Source organism: Meleagris gallopavo, chromosome 1 (genome assembly GCF_000146605.3).
Source record: "Meleagris gallopavo isolate NT-WF06-2002-E0010 breed Aviagen turkey brand Nicholas breeding stock chromosome 1, Turkey_5.1, whole genome shotgun sequence".
In the NCBI taxonomy this organism is placed as follows: domain Eukaryota; kingdom Metazoa; phylum Chordata; class Aves; order Galliformes; family Phasianidae; genus Meleagris; species Meleagris gallopavo.
In genome coordinates, this window is record NC_015011.2 from 67,593,087 (window position 1) to 67,608,968 (window position 15,882).

Genomic DNA, 15,882 nt, shown 5'->3' on the forward strand with positions numbered 1-15,882 from the left:
ATAAGCTGCAGCATAGGAAGTTTCGCACGAATGTGCGTAAGAACTTCTTCACGGTGAGGGTGACGGAGCACTGGAACAGGCTGCCCAGGGAGGTTGTGGAGTCTCCTTCTCTGGAGATATTCAAGTCTCGCCTGGACGCCTACCTGTGCGACCTGGTGTAGGGAACCTGCTTTGGCAGGGGGTTGGTCTCGATGATCTCTAGAGGTCCCTTCCAACCCTTACAATTCTGTGATTCTGTGATTCTTCCTTCTTGTAAATAAATCATTTCAGTTTTCCACTTGCATTTGATATATGTATCTCAAAAGTCTTCCCATCTTCTCACCTCTCCTGGGAAATTTCTATTCCCATGCATTCATTTTTCCTACAACTGTATCATTGCAGTTCCTGTAATCTAGAATGAGAACTAGTTTGCTCATCTCCATTCAATAAACCTTGTGCTTCTAACCCAGTACAATTCGAAATCATGGCAGTTTTTGCCTTCATACCACTCACCATCTACATGAAAAGGCAAATATTGTTTGAACCTTTCCCAATTTGTTGTTTGTCACCTTTATTGAAGCAGTGCTGGAAATGGTATTAGCTTTTCCAAGCCCTGCACTTATCCCTTTATCTTTTCCTCAGGCTCTGGAGGCTACCTCCCATTTTACAGCACCAGTTAATGTTCGTGAGTTAACATCACTCAAGAGAGAATATTTATTACAACTTATAAAGTACAGCAAGTCTTGTATAGAATTAAAAAAACCTCACATCTGATGAAAAGAAGGTGCTTATGAGATACAGACGTGGAGGGGGCTCTTCATGAAGCCAGCTAACTCTAAAAACAGGATAAAATCAAAATGCTCCATGCCTTTTAGAGGGCTAGTCCCCTTGCAGCATGTATTCTTTTGCCCTAACCCATAGGAACAATAATATGACCTTCTTTTTAATCACATTCCAGTTCCTTTTGTGCTTGATCTGGAAAGGAAAAGACAGTAGGCTAATGGTTTGCAAAGTGTAAGTGTAACAGTTGAGAAAAAACAGATGTACCACTGAGCCAGTAATCAGAGAAAAAACTATATGCAAAGCCAATTGTGAAAATATGTACTTTATTTTTGAAGATATTTCCAAGCTTACTTGCCTTCCACAGTATTTCTAAGAAAATGAATTAATTCAGATTTTCTCAGTTTCCCTAGTGAATCATCTTTGTACAGTGCACACATGCTCACTGAAGGTGATGATGATATTAAGATGATATTCTGCTCTGTGTCAGAGGCTGCTGCCTTGGATTATTTACATTTCACAGTATATATTTTGAATGATTTTTTTGCACACATTTTGAAAACTGTCTTATTACAATATTTTAGGAGTTCACCTTTTCCCAATCAGCTTCGAACTGCTCAAATTGATCAGTTGAAGGACAAGAATGAATCACAGGCAGAACTGAGTAAAACTTAATTTTCTATTTCTAATTTCCTAATAATTTCACCTACTCTTGCAGTGCAAAAGGTGGGGAGGGAGGGCAGTCACAAATGAAAACTGAGTGCCTAAAAACTTGTATTTTATTTCTACATGACAATACAACTGTCATTTTTACAGATTCAAAGGAATGTCTCAACATTTATTGTGATTTTATCTGTAATACACAACATAGGTTGCAGAGCCACGCTGACTTTAATTAGAATAACAAATGAGAACAAGTTGAAGAAAGAGAACAGCAAAACTTGAAAAGCCTTCTATGCCAGAGTACAATTCAGGCTTCAGAGCACATCTGTGCTCTGATGGGTCCAGAATCATGTTTATGAATTGCCTGTGATCTCTTTAGGTCTTGTATTTTCACTTTAAAGAATTTTAGAATGAGTTTTTATTTATTAAATTATTAATGAAGACCATACCAGTCCTATAGAGTGTTTGAATTATTCAGAAGTGAACTGGACAGCTTGAAGGATGCCAGTGAAATGGTACCTTTCAGTGCTCACTGCTGATTTTCCTTTGTATTGGAGCTATGTAACTTTAAGATAGTGGGTCATAGTACATAGAGGTCCTGTGAAAGTCAGTCAGAATATATCCTGTAGGATTCTTATGAAGCATACAACCACTGAATATGGATCAGAATTGTAAAAATCAACCAAGAAATGTGCAATTAGGTAGAGCTGTGCAAGGTGTCCACAGTGAAAACAGAAATTTGCATGAGATTTGTTTAGTTTGAGGATTTGTTTAGAAATTGGAAATTAAAACTGCATTTGTCCTAAGGTCTGTTTGAGTTCACTAGCTTGTCTACTGACTCTAATTCATTTGCAAATAAACCTGGGTTGATTTATAAAGCAGTACCAAAATCATGCTACACTTGTAGTTTTGTATGGTTTCAGCCAGCCGCAGTGAGAAACCAGGTAGCGCTCAGTAGATTTGGGTGAATTTGGAGATGTTTAAGGCCATGAGAGCCCCAAGCTCAGAATGGAAATCAGGGGGTGCCATCACCCTCCAGGAGCCTCAGATGAAGTTGGACAGCTTCTGCAAGGAGACCATCTTTATGGGAGAAGAAGAACTGTCTGTCTGCAGAGGAGGGCTGGAAAGCTGATTTGGGGAGTGCAGATGCAGACAACAGTTTCTGCCAAGTTCGAGGCTTCTTTATCCAGTTGTGAATGGATAAAGTGTTGCTGAGTGTTGCTCCTTGCATTATTATGCCTATTTGTGTTAACGTTTTACTTGAACACGTGCCAGATTTTACCAGCCATTGGTGTTTGCAGAGAGGAGTAACTATTTTTGGAGGGAGTCTGATGTTTCTATGACTGCCTCTTCTGCATCTGTCTGGTGATTCAGAAGTAAATTCGACTGCTTGGAGTGTAACCCTCCATATTTATCTTATATGTGCATCATTTCATGTATTAAATTTATTTCTCATGCTATATTTATTTTAAAATTTCATTCAGTCACATGTCTCTGTGTGTATTTAAAAGGAGCCACAAGTCTTTATGAGGCAATTTTAATGCTAACCAACTACTTTTCAGGGGGGATTGGTATGAGAGTAGGTGCTGAAAAAGCTGTGATTGTGTCAAAGTTGGCTGATATATCCCAATTATTCATATCTAGAAGTGTTATCAGCCATCATAGAGTGTTACCAGCATCATTTTAAATTCTCTTCACCTTCTTCAGTCTGGGTTTTATTTGAAAAGCAGACATGCAGTCCCCAGTGAGAATTAAAGTAGAAGCATTAGCTTGCAAAATATATGCCAATGACCTAATGATTCTGACATTTCCACAATACGAGCTTTACAAGAAGGCATGCAGACAGCAAAGTCTGTTTTTCTATCTCATATTTTTTTTAATGGCTAAATGTTTGTAGGAAACAAAATGGATTTATTCTGCTCAATCCAGGGTATAATATCAGGACTTATCCGGTTCCGGGCCCCAGGGCTTCAGACAACTAACAAAACACATCTTACTTCTGCTCTACTAGCTCTCTGTTATGCTTTTCACATGCAGGAAGAAAGAGTAAAAGCATAACCCGGTTGAATAAAGCAGCATGGCCTGCTGTTCTTTGCTTATGAAGCATCACATGATAGACATCAATTTAAGAAGAACCCCCCACCTGTGGTTGAGTATGCATGCAGCCGTCAAGCCATTTTTGTATAATATGAAGGGAATTTTACCATCCCCATCACTGGCAGAGTGTAGGAATATGTTAAATATGTTAATGTCTTACCAAACGATGCTTCATTATTTTTGAGTAATCCAGTGATTTTACACCACTTAAATAAAATCAAAGATGCTGCTTGCTCCCCCATCTATTTTGAAGTGCTCCAGCCTTTCAAATTTTCTCCTCTCATAGATGGAAAGAAAGCTAATCTGAGCTTCTCCCTGTAGATTTTAAGTTGCAATTTGCCTTTTGGCTCTTCAGTCATTGTTTATGTAAGGATGTATTGGGATAGGGCTGTCTGCCATGATATGGTAAAAAAAAAATAACATCTTTTCTAATAAAAATAAGATGCTATTTAAGCAAGAGGTTAAAGGAAATCCATCCTCTTCTTTGACCTTTCAGACTGTGGTAAGCGTAGACCATGTAGGGTCAGTTTTATGACACAGTCATGCTAAATGGACTGTGTGATTTATTTCAGTTGCAGTTTCAAAGAAGGTTTTGATCATGAGAGGTAGAAGGAAAGATTCAATCAAATGTGTTCTTGTTATCTTTTGTGCCATACCTTTATGGAAAGACTGCTTCATGCTTAAGACATACCATGTTCAAGAACATTCTCTTAACCATGGGATTTTCTTGTTCATTTTCTTCCTATTCTCCAAATCTCTCCTCTTGTTGTACTGAGAAGTTACAAGCTGAGCTGATGGCAATATCAAAGTCTTAAAGATGTTTGGCATTTGGTCAGACCTCAGACTAGTACTTTTATCCTTGCTGTTCTCCTTTTTCTTCCTCTGTTTTATACTGTACTTAGGTGATGAGCGAGCTGTGGTAATTTCTCCTACTAACAAATATTTGGGGTGCATAATTACATAAATTTCAGAAGTGGTCTGTGTACATTAGAATCTTGTAAATTTCCTTGTGATATAGTTTACAGCAAATAAACAGCAGTGGAATCACTAGCAATTCATGAGACAAAGCTAAAACATGATTGCTGTTGCTGACTGTTATAGAAATATTTCAAATATCTGGCTGTAGACCAAGAAGTGGCTGGTCACTGTGTTTGAAAACCAAGTCCCTGTAAAAAAGTGAAAGAACCATTTGGAGATGGTTGATTTTTTTTCTGCTATTTTTTTTTCCTTGCAGTTGCACTTTCTCTCTGTGCACATAGAATTAAACCACAGTAGGTGAGACCATTACCATACGGTGCCTTGCTTTCATTTTTACCATGTGCTTCAATTTGCTGCAGAGGTGAAGCCCACGGAAGCCTTCTACCTTTGAAGAACTACTTGAGGTGAAATGACTCTGAAGTGCATTAAAGGGTGTTTACTTTAGGCATGTTATTTTTTATTTTTATTCCTATTGGAATTGTCTACTGTTATTCATTAAGCTAACAATTTCTCCCCTCCTGTTCTTAAGTGTGACTTGTGACCTTGCAATCTATGTATTTTGTCATCACAGTATGTTACCATGGAATTCATTTTGATGTCATGAATAAGGGCATTGTGAGTTTCCATGTTCCCAAGCATATTTGAGACATAGGTTTGGAAACAAAAATGACTTCACCAGTTAAATATTGTTAGATCCTATAGTATATCAAAGGTAAGAACACTTCTGCCCTATATTCCTTTACATAGAAGAATCTAGGGTTGGGAATTTCAAAGCAGGTATATACAAGAATGACACTACAAATAACATTTCATAAGATTAAATATTTTGTGAGAGCATTGAACTCTAACCCCTTTATGTTGCTGCAGACAAAAATCTTTCATATTGTTCATGGAGCCTTCTCAGACTGTCTAATATGAGCAGATATATAAAGAAGAATTGCACTGTGCATAGCAGCACTTGGATGTGGCGAGAAGTTAACTCCTTCAAGACAACAGCAGCAGATGGGAATTTTTGCCGAAGATTGCTCGCAGGCAGATAGAGGGCAATGTTACATTGCTCCTTTTGAAGCTGAGAGCAGTATTTGGGCATTTTTCAAAACAGAGCCTTACACAATACACAAAGGAAAAATTATACTTTGGTTGTGCAGCACAGTGCATGTATTACATGCCTTAAATTAAAAAGAAAGCGAGTTCCCTTGGTGATCTACCTACCGACATGAGGTTAAAAGAGTTCAATTGAATCTCTTGTCAAGCTGTTCCCCAGGGTGTTTTATTCATCACAGTTAAATGGATGATAAGATTCTGTAGTAATGAAAAAGTTTGAAAAGCCTCAAGTGAGGGGAGAATGCTGGCTTGCATAGAAAGTGCTGGTATAACCATGACTTCAGATACATTCCTGTTTATTTGCTCTGTTAGCAGCTTTTGTTTTTGTTGTTGTTGGTTTTTTTTCAGTTGAGACTTACACACACTTTGAATTTTACATTCTAGCTAAGTACCATTTTGCTCCTGGCACCAGCCAAATATGTCCTCATTAAGTAAAATTTATGCTAATACCGTTCTGATTAGCCAGCAGTCATTGATATTCACTCTCATTAGCTAAATTGGTTCGCTGGAAGACATCCCATTGAGGATTTTTTTTTTTCCTGTTTCAAGTGGAATATAAAATGTATGGATTTGCAGAGATGGCAGATGATGATAATTATACCCTGTGTTTACTCGAGCAGTTTTTATCCTAAAGGCTCCCAAAGTACTCTGCAGCACTCACATCTGCTAGGAGAGAGAAGATTCTTTTTTCCCCTTCTGAAAAATAGTCTCTGTCAGAGATAGAAGAGTTGTTCTGCTTTCAGTGTTAGGACAGACTGCACAAAGGAATCTCCCATTCTGAGTTCAGGAGCACTCTTTAATGAGACACGAAGCAAAGTCAATTCATATCAAATCTAGCTGGGGAATAAACGGAATTCATGCAATAATGGAACTTTCTACAAGCAATCTTTCTGGAGTGACCTTGCAGTCCTTAGTTGGGCAGTGCTGCCGGCGATAATACAGCAAAATTTGCTTCAGTGTGAGATTCTGAGACTCTGTCAGCCCACTCTGACACATCTGGATTGAGAGGGCTGACAGTTCTGGTTGAGAGCTTTATTTGTTTGTTTGTTTGTTGTGTTTAAAATACATGATTAATTTAAGCCATGGATGTTGTTGTGATGAATTATCGTCCATTATATTTTAACTCACTTGGAAGGCCCCTGTTATGCAGGGATGATCAAGTAGAAAGCTGTTATTGCCAAGATTTGTCATTTATACTGTTAGGACGGTGAATATGTTTCTTTGTATCATAATCTCCATTTCAAGTGCCAGGTGGAAGGCAGCAATCATAATGCCTTAAATTCTAAGCTATATCTTTAACACATACGTACAAAAAACATCCCTAATAGGCCTATGTGTATGTGTGGGCATATATATCCTTGAGAATCTCTGCCACTATTTTCTTTTGACAGATGCATGTTTAGCCTTAAATTTTGGTGCTGCATATACTCCATCTTATTTCAGGAGGGAAAGGATTTCTCATCCATTCAATCTTCAACCTAACTGGGGGGATTATAAGTGCCTCTGAATGCTAATTTTTTAGATTTGCAATCTGTAATCAATACTACTTCATTTAGGCTGCCAGCCAGCAAGCAGATGGCAACAAGCATTGGCCATCAGCAACTGCAAGATGGAAAACCCTGGCTTGAAGCGACCTGCACCGGGTTCAAAATTCCTCATTTTGCCTTTGAATCAGCACCGCTGAATAGCTTATGTCACTCTTGTGCAGTAATTGCAGTGTTTTTGCATGTGCTCTGCTGTTTCAAATTGACTGCCTTATATTGATCTAATCTTTTCTTCGGTAATCAAAACTAATTTCACATCCAAGAGATGCTTTGGAGGGGAGATCTGTGACCACAAACAGTAATGCGAAACCACCCAGATGCAGATAAATTGCTATTCTCTCTCTCTGTGCTGGGAAATTGCATCTTAATAGTACGACAATTGCTTTGTTTCCATGGTGATGTATGTGTGAGAGAGCTATAAATAATGTTTGATGTTTATAAACAGTTCAGTGTAACTATTTGTATGCTAATATCTGGGATGCACTTCCAGCTATTTCACAGCAGTAGAAAATCAAATGGAAAGTTTGAAATTCTGGGAGCACCGTATGATGGTTTTCTTCCCCACCCACACATTAAACTTCACATTTACGTTCTAATACACTTAATAACTAAAAATAAAATACAAATATTGAAGTGATACATTTTTCCTATCCATCATCAGCATTATCCTTGAATTTGGTCCTATTACATACAAAACTTTCAAGTTTCTATTTAGCAAACTGTTTCTGTGCATGCTCATCTTATAAAAAATATCTTAGTTGAAAGCTTTAAAATTACATCTTTTCCCTTTATGTGTAACAGCAAAATATCTGCTTTCTTTTGGCACTGATGTTTCATGAACACTACAGAAACAACTGTCGCCATTTCTTTAAATAAGATAATAAACAGACCTGAAGAGAAGCTTGTTAGCTTGTCAAAAATAACTGTCATTACAAAAGCTGGACTATCACTGATATTTGAAATGGTTGCAGAAGTACTTGCGTTGGAGCAAATTCTGAGATGTGAAGATCCATCAGTAGGTAGAATTGCATGGATGAGGGCATAGCCCTAAACAAAACCCATGAATAAATTTCCCTGCTAGGGTCATGGAGGAAGTTCCTCCTCCTTCCTCCTGCATGGCTGGGGAAGCACTTATCCAAGCTCTTTGGCCAAGGGCCGACGTGATTAAAACCCTGCACCCTACCTCGGCGTGCTTTAATTGCTGTCTCCACACTTTGCAAGAAGTGTTTGTACTTGTTTATTTTTGTTGGTTTGATTGACTTAGCAGCCACACTAGAAGAGGGAAGCAAACACAAGCTAACAAATTTATGTTAACAGACGTAAGTGTTCATGCTGCATAACACCTGTGGGCAGACACGTAGACAGCAGTGGGCATGCCATTTAAGCAGAAAGAGAGTGCCATTTATCCATTGTTAGGAGCAAATGAAATACAGTGCATTAAATTTGTTCCTTGGCAATCATCCCAGTCAAACTGCCATGCTAGTGTAGCTGTGGACGCCCCTGTATTTACATTAAAATAGTTTGGAAAATGTTGCCTTTATTTGTGCCCCAAGTATGCAAACACGATCTCTTCTGCATGAGCTGCAGGAGGGGTGCCTGCTGCCTCCCAGTCCTTCAGTTCCTTCCAAGGGCAGAAAAACCCCATTCGGCTCCTGGGAAAGATGGGTTTCCCCAGTGCAATCATGCCAAAAGGACATGAAGAAATCTACTAGATGGAGATGTGTGTTTGTTACCCTTGCTTGGTGCAACTCTGTAGTCTGTGCCATAGGTGTCTGACAGCACAAATGTGCTGACATTTTTGTCTCTCACAGGCAGCTGGGGTGATGTTAAAAAGTCATGGTAGCCTGTGAACTGCTACAGAGGGCATGTGCTCCCTGGTCTCATTCAGTCTCTAAAGTGTCACCTGCTGCACCAGACTGGGATTGAAGTTTCCCAGGGTTTCCTAAATGTGGGAGAGGGGTAAAGTACTATGTCAATGGACCATACTTCAGAAGTGAGATCTCAAGCCTTGGCTAGTAAGCTCATATTTTATCACTTGTGCTTATTTTAGGAAGGTATGGCAGATGAGGTTCATTTAAGTATTAAGCTTGCGTTATTTAAATATTATCTGAGTTTTCTTGTTTTGCTTTAAAATCCCACTACCTTCTTAAAAAAATACTCTTAATGCATTTTGTTTTTATATCTTTCTCCAACATAAAGAAGACTATATGTTCCTGTTTTGCTTATTTGGGATCTCTGAACTCAGAAGAGTATCTTTTAATATACAGATAGATAGATCTGAGAAGGGCTAGAGGGAAGAAAAATAAAGATTTGTTTTTATTAAGTAATGATACCACTGACACCTGATCAGATTTTACCAAAGTAGGACAGAAGGGAAGACCATGGTATCTATTTGAACAAAAATGTTTCTTTAAACTGTGAATGTATTCACTTTCCCATCAAGCACACACACACATGCAAAAAGAATCCTGAAAAGTGTCTTCTCTCCAAGTAAGCACAAAAATTTGTAGTTGTGGTTTTTGTGGATCTAAGGTAGGGTCTGGTTTGTATTTCATTCTGATAATTGTAAAATCTTTCTGTATTTTTTTTTCTCTCCCCTTTTTGAGGTTTTTGCTTAAGCATATAGAAATAATTTAAAAAATAAGTGAAAATGAAGAAATAAGGAAGCCAATCTAAAAAGTTTTCTCATCTGCTAGTCTCCCATTTTTATAAACCGTTTGAGAAATTTACTCCAACCCCATCTTTGGTCATGATTAATCTTTCTTTTTTCACAAAAGAAATTTTTTTTGCAAAGCTCTCTTATGGGTATTTTTTCTCCAACCAAGGTAAGTTTCTGAAAATGTGTAGGACATATGAAAGTGCACAACCCTGCTGGCTTCATAACTTGCAGAGGAGAGACTTACAACTATTTAATCCTTTTTGAAGCAGGACTTAGAAAACCCACTCATTTAGGTCACAACATCCATCCCTACTGACCATGGAGTGGGGGCTGAATTTGGTAATGATTGTCACCTTTGACAAGTTTCAGGTCAAGAGGCTGAGACAGGCCTGATTTAATTTATTGCTTATTAAATTGCTGTGGCTTACCTTGAAGTCATCCACAGCTGGAAGGGAAGCTCAGTTCCCTCCTCATTCAGCTGGAGACGATAGAGCAGGCAAACACTTCACAGCTCTGAAGTGCCAGCAGGAAGCCTTTCAGGACTGTGGCCAACACCCTCTACAAGTACTTTTTGGATCTGTCTCAGCTTGAGTAGAGACATTTGAACAGGCATCATTTTATGAGAGTAACTAAAATGCTGAAGTGGAGAAAGAAGCTCAAGTGAACCCATCTAGGGAAAAGAGGCATCTCTTGAATGCAAAAGGTTTTAAAAAAAGAGAGAGAGAAAGGGTACTGTTATTAAAGGAAAACAAACTGAGGTCTTTGGAAAAGCATCCATTTGGCTGGTTTGTAAAAAAATGTATTTCTGTTTGTTCTCTGTGCTGGTCAGTAATTAGGGGTGGGGAGAAAAAGAAAGGAGGAATACCTGAAGACAAAAATTGTCAGTGCTGGTATTCCCACCAGGCATTTAATGTGAAGAAAACTGAGTTGCTCATACAGAGACCAAAACTATAAAAAAAGGTTCCAACAGTAGTAAAAGCACCTAATGTTAAATTTTAATTTACCATCACCAAAAGAGGCATATGACCTCCTATTACCTGCTTGTAAATATAGATTGAATGAAGTTGAGTACTGCCCCTCTTTTGCAATATAACTAAAAAATTATGTAATGATTAAAAAAATATATTTTCCATGAATACCTTTTTATTTGAATATTGTTTGCAAATACAATATTCAACTTATATAATAGCACTTCCAGAGAATGTTTATGCTCATTACTTCCTCCTTCAAATCTTTGGGACTGAAAATTGTTATTTACAGACATCTAAAGCCAGACTAATGGAAGCATTGCATGTTCTCAGGAAACATCATTTTACAAACCTAAAAGGATGGAAACTGAACATGAGTAAAGGAGCAAGGAAATTCTGTGTTCTGACCTGGTGCCAGTGTCATTCTGCTATTGCCTTTTCCTTTTATACAATGATTTTGATAATTTTATCAAATCTCACAAGGATTTGTTCTATTTCCTGGAAACTTTTTTATACAGAGTGTGTGGGCTATTGCAGATGGTTTGGAGATGAAAAGTGCTAGGCTATAATTAGTCAAAATTAACGTGGATGAAGAAAGTCCAAGATACTCAACTTGTGTAAGGAAAACTTCAACCAGAATAAAAGAATCTTGTTCTGAGGCTTATAGAAAGAATAAGAACTATTATTAATGCTTAGGAGTGGCTGTGTTTGACTAAGAAAATGCCATTGGATCCAAGTATTTATTACTAAACACACTTGAATAGAAAACATGCAGAGAAAACACTTGGTAATTCATTTGTCAAAAGCTGAATGAACTGTAGCCCTGCAATAATTATGAACTGGATATCATGGGCAGAGAAGCTGCTGACCACAAGCTAACTTCCTCATTCTTTCTCCTTCCTTCAGGAGTGGTTTGAATTAGGTAGCCAGCTGAAACTTCCAAAGTGCATATTTTCTTACCGTGTTACTACAAGCCATCTCCAGCTATTTCTCATTTAAGTTCCTACTAACCTCCCCCGCCCTACTCATTTTTCCCCATTCTTGAAATTAAAAAAAAATTATTCATGCATTGACTTTAGTTAAATGCTTCCCCAGTCCTTCTGCCTGCACACACACACCAAACACAGGGAGGAAGGCAACCTGTGCAGTGAGATAAAGACAGCATTGCTGAACATAATCCAGCAGCTCTCAGGTTGCTTGTCCCGAGCAACAGATATTCTGTATCACCTAATATTAACAAACAAGAGACTTTTTCCCACGACATTATATATTTACTTTAGTCTACTGTTCAAGCTTTGCATGTTGGCTTCCTAAGACTATTTGATCCCAAATGCAGCTCTGTGCCAGAGCTGCTGGAACAAAATGTGGTGGGTGGACAAACCTGTCCTGCTGCATTGCTTCCAGCCTTTCAAAAAAGAGAAAGCATTTATCTGACTCACTACTGTAGATATACTAAGAGAGCATATTGGTGATGATTTTCTGACTGAAAGTTCCTGCATCTGCTCAAAAGGTTAACAGGGCAAATATTAAGTAGCTTATCTTTTAAAGAGAGAGATAAGGAAGAAGAGCTGTGATATGCTTGCCAATAAATACATGTCTGTACATCATGGCTGATAATCTCGTACATTGCAGAAACCACATCAGGTAGGGCTGGCAGTTGGAGGCTCCACAGAAAATCAGGACATCTAAGCTGCAGCCCTAGCCACTGAGATTTGCTGGACCCTTTGGCAAGTGAGTTAGAGCTAAATTATTCTGCCTTCTGTTCCTGAATAGATAACGGAGTGAGATGTTTCACAAAACTCTACTTTCTCCAAATACAAAATGAAGGATTTTTTTTTTTTCACAGAGATATTCAGACTAAAAGACCTATGAATAAAATAAGTATTATCAGATGTTATTATGATGCTGATGACACAGCACATCAGCAAGGAAACAAGATCTGTAACCCTGTAGTTCAATACAAGAATACAAAATCCCATCTCCTTAGAAAGGGACAAAATATGGAATGATTTTACAGAAATTTCACTGAATGTCTTCTATGTATTTGCCAACTGCACACACATATTTATGTATTCTAAATGTATTTATATACGTTTGTATGCATGTGTAGAGAAACATATGCATGATGTGTGTGTATTTGGCTTTAATTTGGTGTATACAGTTTTGGGGAGGGGATGTATTTCCCTCTCTCTGAACAGACTAATCCTTTCTAAGTACTAGTATGCAAATGCTTCAGAAAAAAAATCTATGCGATGGCTGACATTGGATTATTATTAAATTTAACTGTGTTTTTAACAAGCCTAAACTGTATTCATTTTTAACAGGAAGATGCAATCCATGCAGGCAATCAGGATGCAGCTGCCATGAGAGCCTTTTGGCATAGTCTGAAGTGCACAGGAATAGCAGTGTGGATGGGCTCTGATAGAGTAACCAGGGGAACACTGCAGTGCATCCCTATTAGAATCCTTCACAAGTAGGAAAATGCTGTTAAATGTTCAACCCTTAAATTAATTTCTTTGCACAGCACAAATCTGAAGAGGTAGTCAAAATTATAAATTAACCATGTTATAAGGAACTGCCTCATCAAATCACTGGACAATAGAATAGTTTTTCAACACTCTTTGAGACTTTTTTTGTGGGGAAATAGCTCATAGGAGTTCATTCCCATGGCACAACTTTTGGTGTTCTGTCTGAGTGGCTTAATCACCTGGCGTGTCTGTGTGGGATTTTTCAGAGATGACAGCTAAGCCAGTGCACCCGTGACTTTGTGGAAGGAGCTAGGAGGAGTGATCAGCCCACTTGGCATCCATTTAAGTTGGGTGGTGTGAACAGTCTTCAAAATGCCTTCAGTTTTCCCTTTACTATATGATGTAGGGAATGCTCTTCTTCTCTTGCAGAAACAGGAATTAAACAATAAAATCAAAACCTTGTAATCTCCTATGGAATTCCTGTTAGCTTCACTGGACATAAAATGCTGTTTTTCCCTAAATTTCACGTCAAAGGAAGTCAGAGAATAATTATGCAGCCAGCATTCAACACAAACATTTCCAGTGTCTGGTGTGGTGACATTTGTTTGGGTCACCCACAAATCATGGATCATAATCATTTTTCATACCGAGGCGCAAGTTTTAGTGTCATAAAGCTGGTTTCTTACTGATCATATGGTATGTTTATAGTGATGAATGGAAAGGAGGACCCAAAACCAAAGTAAACTTTATTATTCCCATTTTCAGAGCCTTCTGTAGCAGCAAGTTATGAAAAGGACCATCCTATAAAATAGAATTGCAATCATGTCTCCAAACATTGCTATCAGTAAAAAACAAAAGTAATTTTTCACGTTTACAGTAGTATCATTAACTTTACCTCAGTGCCCTGTGAAATACAACCAACAACTTTATATTATGTGAAAACTGCCATCTTTATTCTCCACCAACCAAATCTTCCAAAGCATGTGTATCTGTACTGGAGGAACTGACAAGGAGAGAAATACAGATCTTTGTTTTAAAAATGAGATGCAAATTTAAAATCTGCAATTGTGTCTCCCCTCTCAAGTAATGATCCACAACAATTTCCTGATCGCAGCTGAAACACAAAGAAAAATAATTACAAACCTTTGTGTGCACTTGTTCTCCAATAAATCTTCATTTGCAGAGATACAGACAGAGACTTTGAATTTGAGGGGAAAAAAATCTTTGTGAAGTTCAGTATACAGTGTGATTTGTTTTGTGTGCATGAGGTTTCTCACAATCTCAGTATCACAAAATGAAATTACTTGTAAACTTCTCTGCCTTTCCATTTTGACACTTTTTGGATGTAGATTTATTTGTATATATTTGTGTCCTATTGTGTCTGTCAGTCTGGGAGAAGAATGCTGGGTCTTTACTGTAGTATTTACTGTACTGCCTTCGCTGTGGGAACTGTCACTGCAACAAAAGGCCCCAATGATCAGAAAGGAAATGTGCAGTCATTCCAGTCAGTTATGACAATTGCTGTGAATGCAAATTATCTCCAGCTTTATAGAAATCTTTTTCCACTGAATGCCAAGAGTGCTTTCAGTAGCAAAAGGCACATTATTTATATGGGAAATCTTCTATAAGGGAAGGTCTTGATTTGTTACATTTAGTATCACTTCGAATTTTTAATCTTAAAAGAGTCCATGAAAATAGGTGTTTGAAACTTCAAGTGACCTATCTGCAACATGCTTGAAAATTGCTGAAAGAGTTGCCAGCCTTTTGACAAGTTTCATCTACTTTCCAGATGTATTCCAAATGTAATATTGTCATTTGCTATAAAAACTTCCTGCAGATCTATTAACAAGTTTCTCATGATGTAATTAGAAAGAAGGTGCAGTGTTTTCTTTGGCACCTGTGGATAAAATGCTGTGCATACTTATACTGCTGTAAACTCAGGGCAAATCAGTACATTTTAATGAAGTTATTTTGGACTGAGTTCATGTAGAACTTGGCTATGCCTTTATCTATAGCTGGATATCTTTCCTGAGGGGCAAATACAACAAAGGTTCTGCATTTTCTTATTTCTTATAGAAATACACCATTCTCAGTATTAAGGATGTTGCTGAAATTCAGACCAAAGTAAATGCTGTCAAAATCCTGGTCCTTGTTAATCTAGGTTTTCAGATGTCTGTAACTTACTTAAATAAACTGGAGCTCATGCAAGTGCACACACAAGAGGCCTTCAAGCCTCTCCTATATGCCTCCATCTCCTCTCTGTTCACTAATCTGAAATGTGTGATTCGTGGAAGATAAGTGTTTTGGAATCTGAAGCCCCACTGCTACCAATGAACATTTCTCTCCATTTCATTTGAGACTGTGGAAGTCTCTGGTAGCACCAAGGCTGGTGCTAGTTCCCAATCCACTGTACCATCGGTGTAAGTAGATGGCTCTGAACTTAGATGTCAAACACGGGAGTGTCCATTGTTCTTTCTCACAAACACAAAACCTGTTTAGAATTTTGAATCTGGATGCCATTTCTCATCCAGAGAAGCCCTTGCCTAAGGCATTTCTGCCTTTTCTTTTTCCTAAGTAAATAATGAACAAAAAGAAAGAGGTCTAGAAGGGGAAAAAATTAAGTTTTAATGGAAACGCATTTC

At 38.0% G+C, this 15,882-nt stretch overlaps 1 long non-coding RNA gene across 2 annotated transcripts in view; it reads left to right on the top strand.

Annotated features, from left to right (window-relative positions):
• The first annotated feature begins 5,118 nt into the window (after window positions 1-5,118).
• LOC109368472 overlaps window positions 5,119-15,882 on the top strand; it is a 20,375-nt gene continuing 9,611 nt past the window's right edge. For both annotated transcript variants that reach the window (XR_002116536.1, XR_002116540.1), the window contains exon 1: window positions 5,119-5,209. This is a non-coding gene — a long non-coding RNA (uncharacterized LOC109368472). The remainder of the gene's footprint in view (window positions 5,210-15,882) is intronic.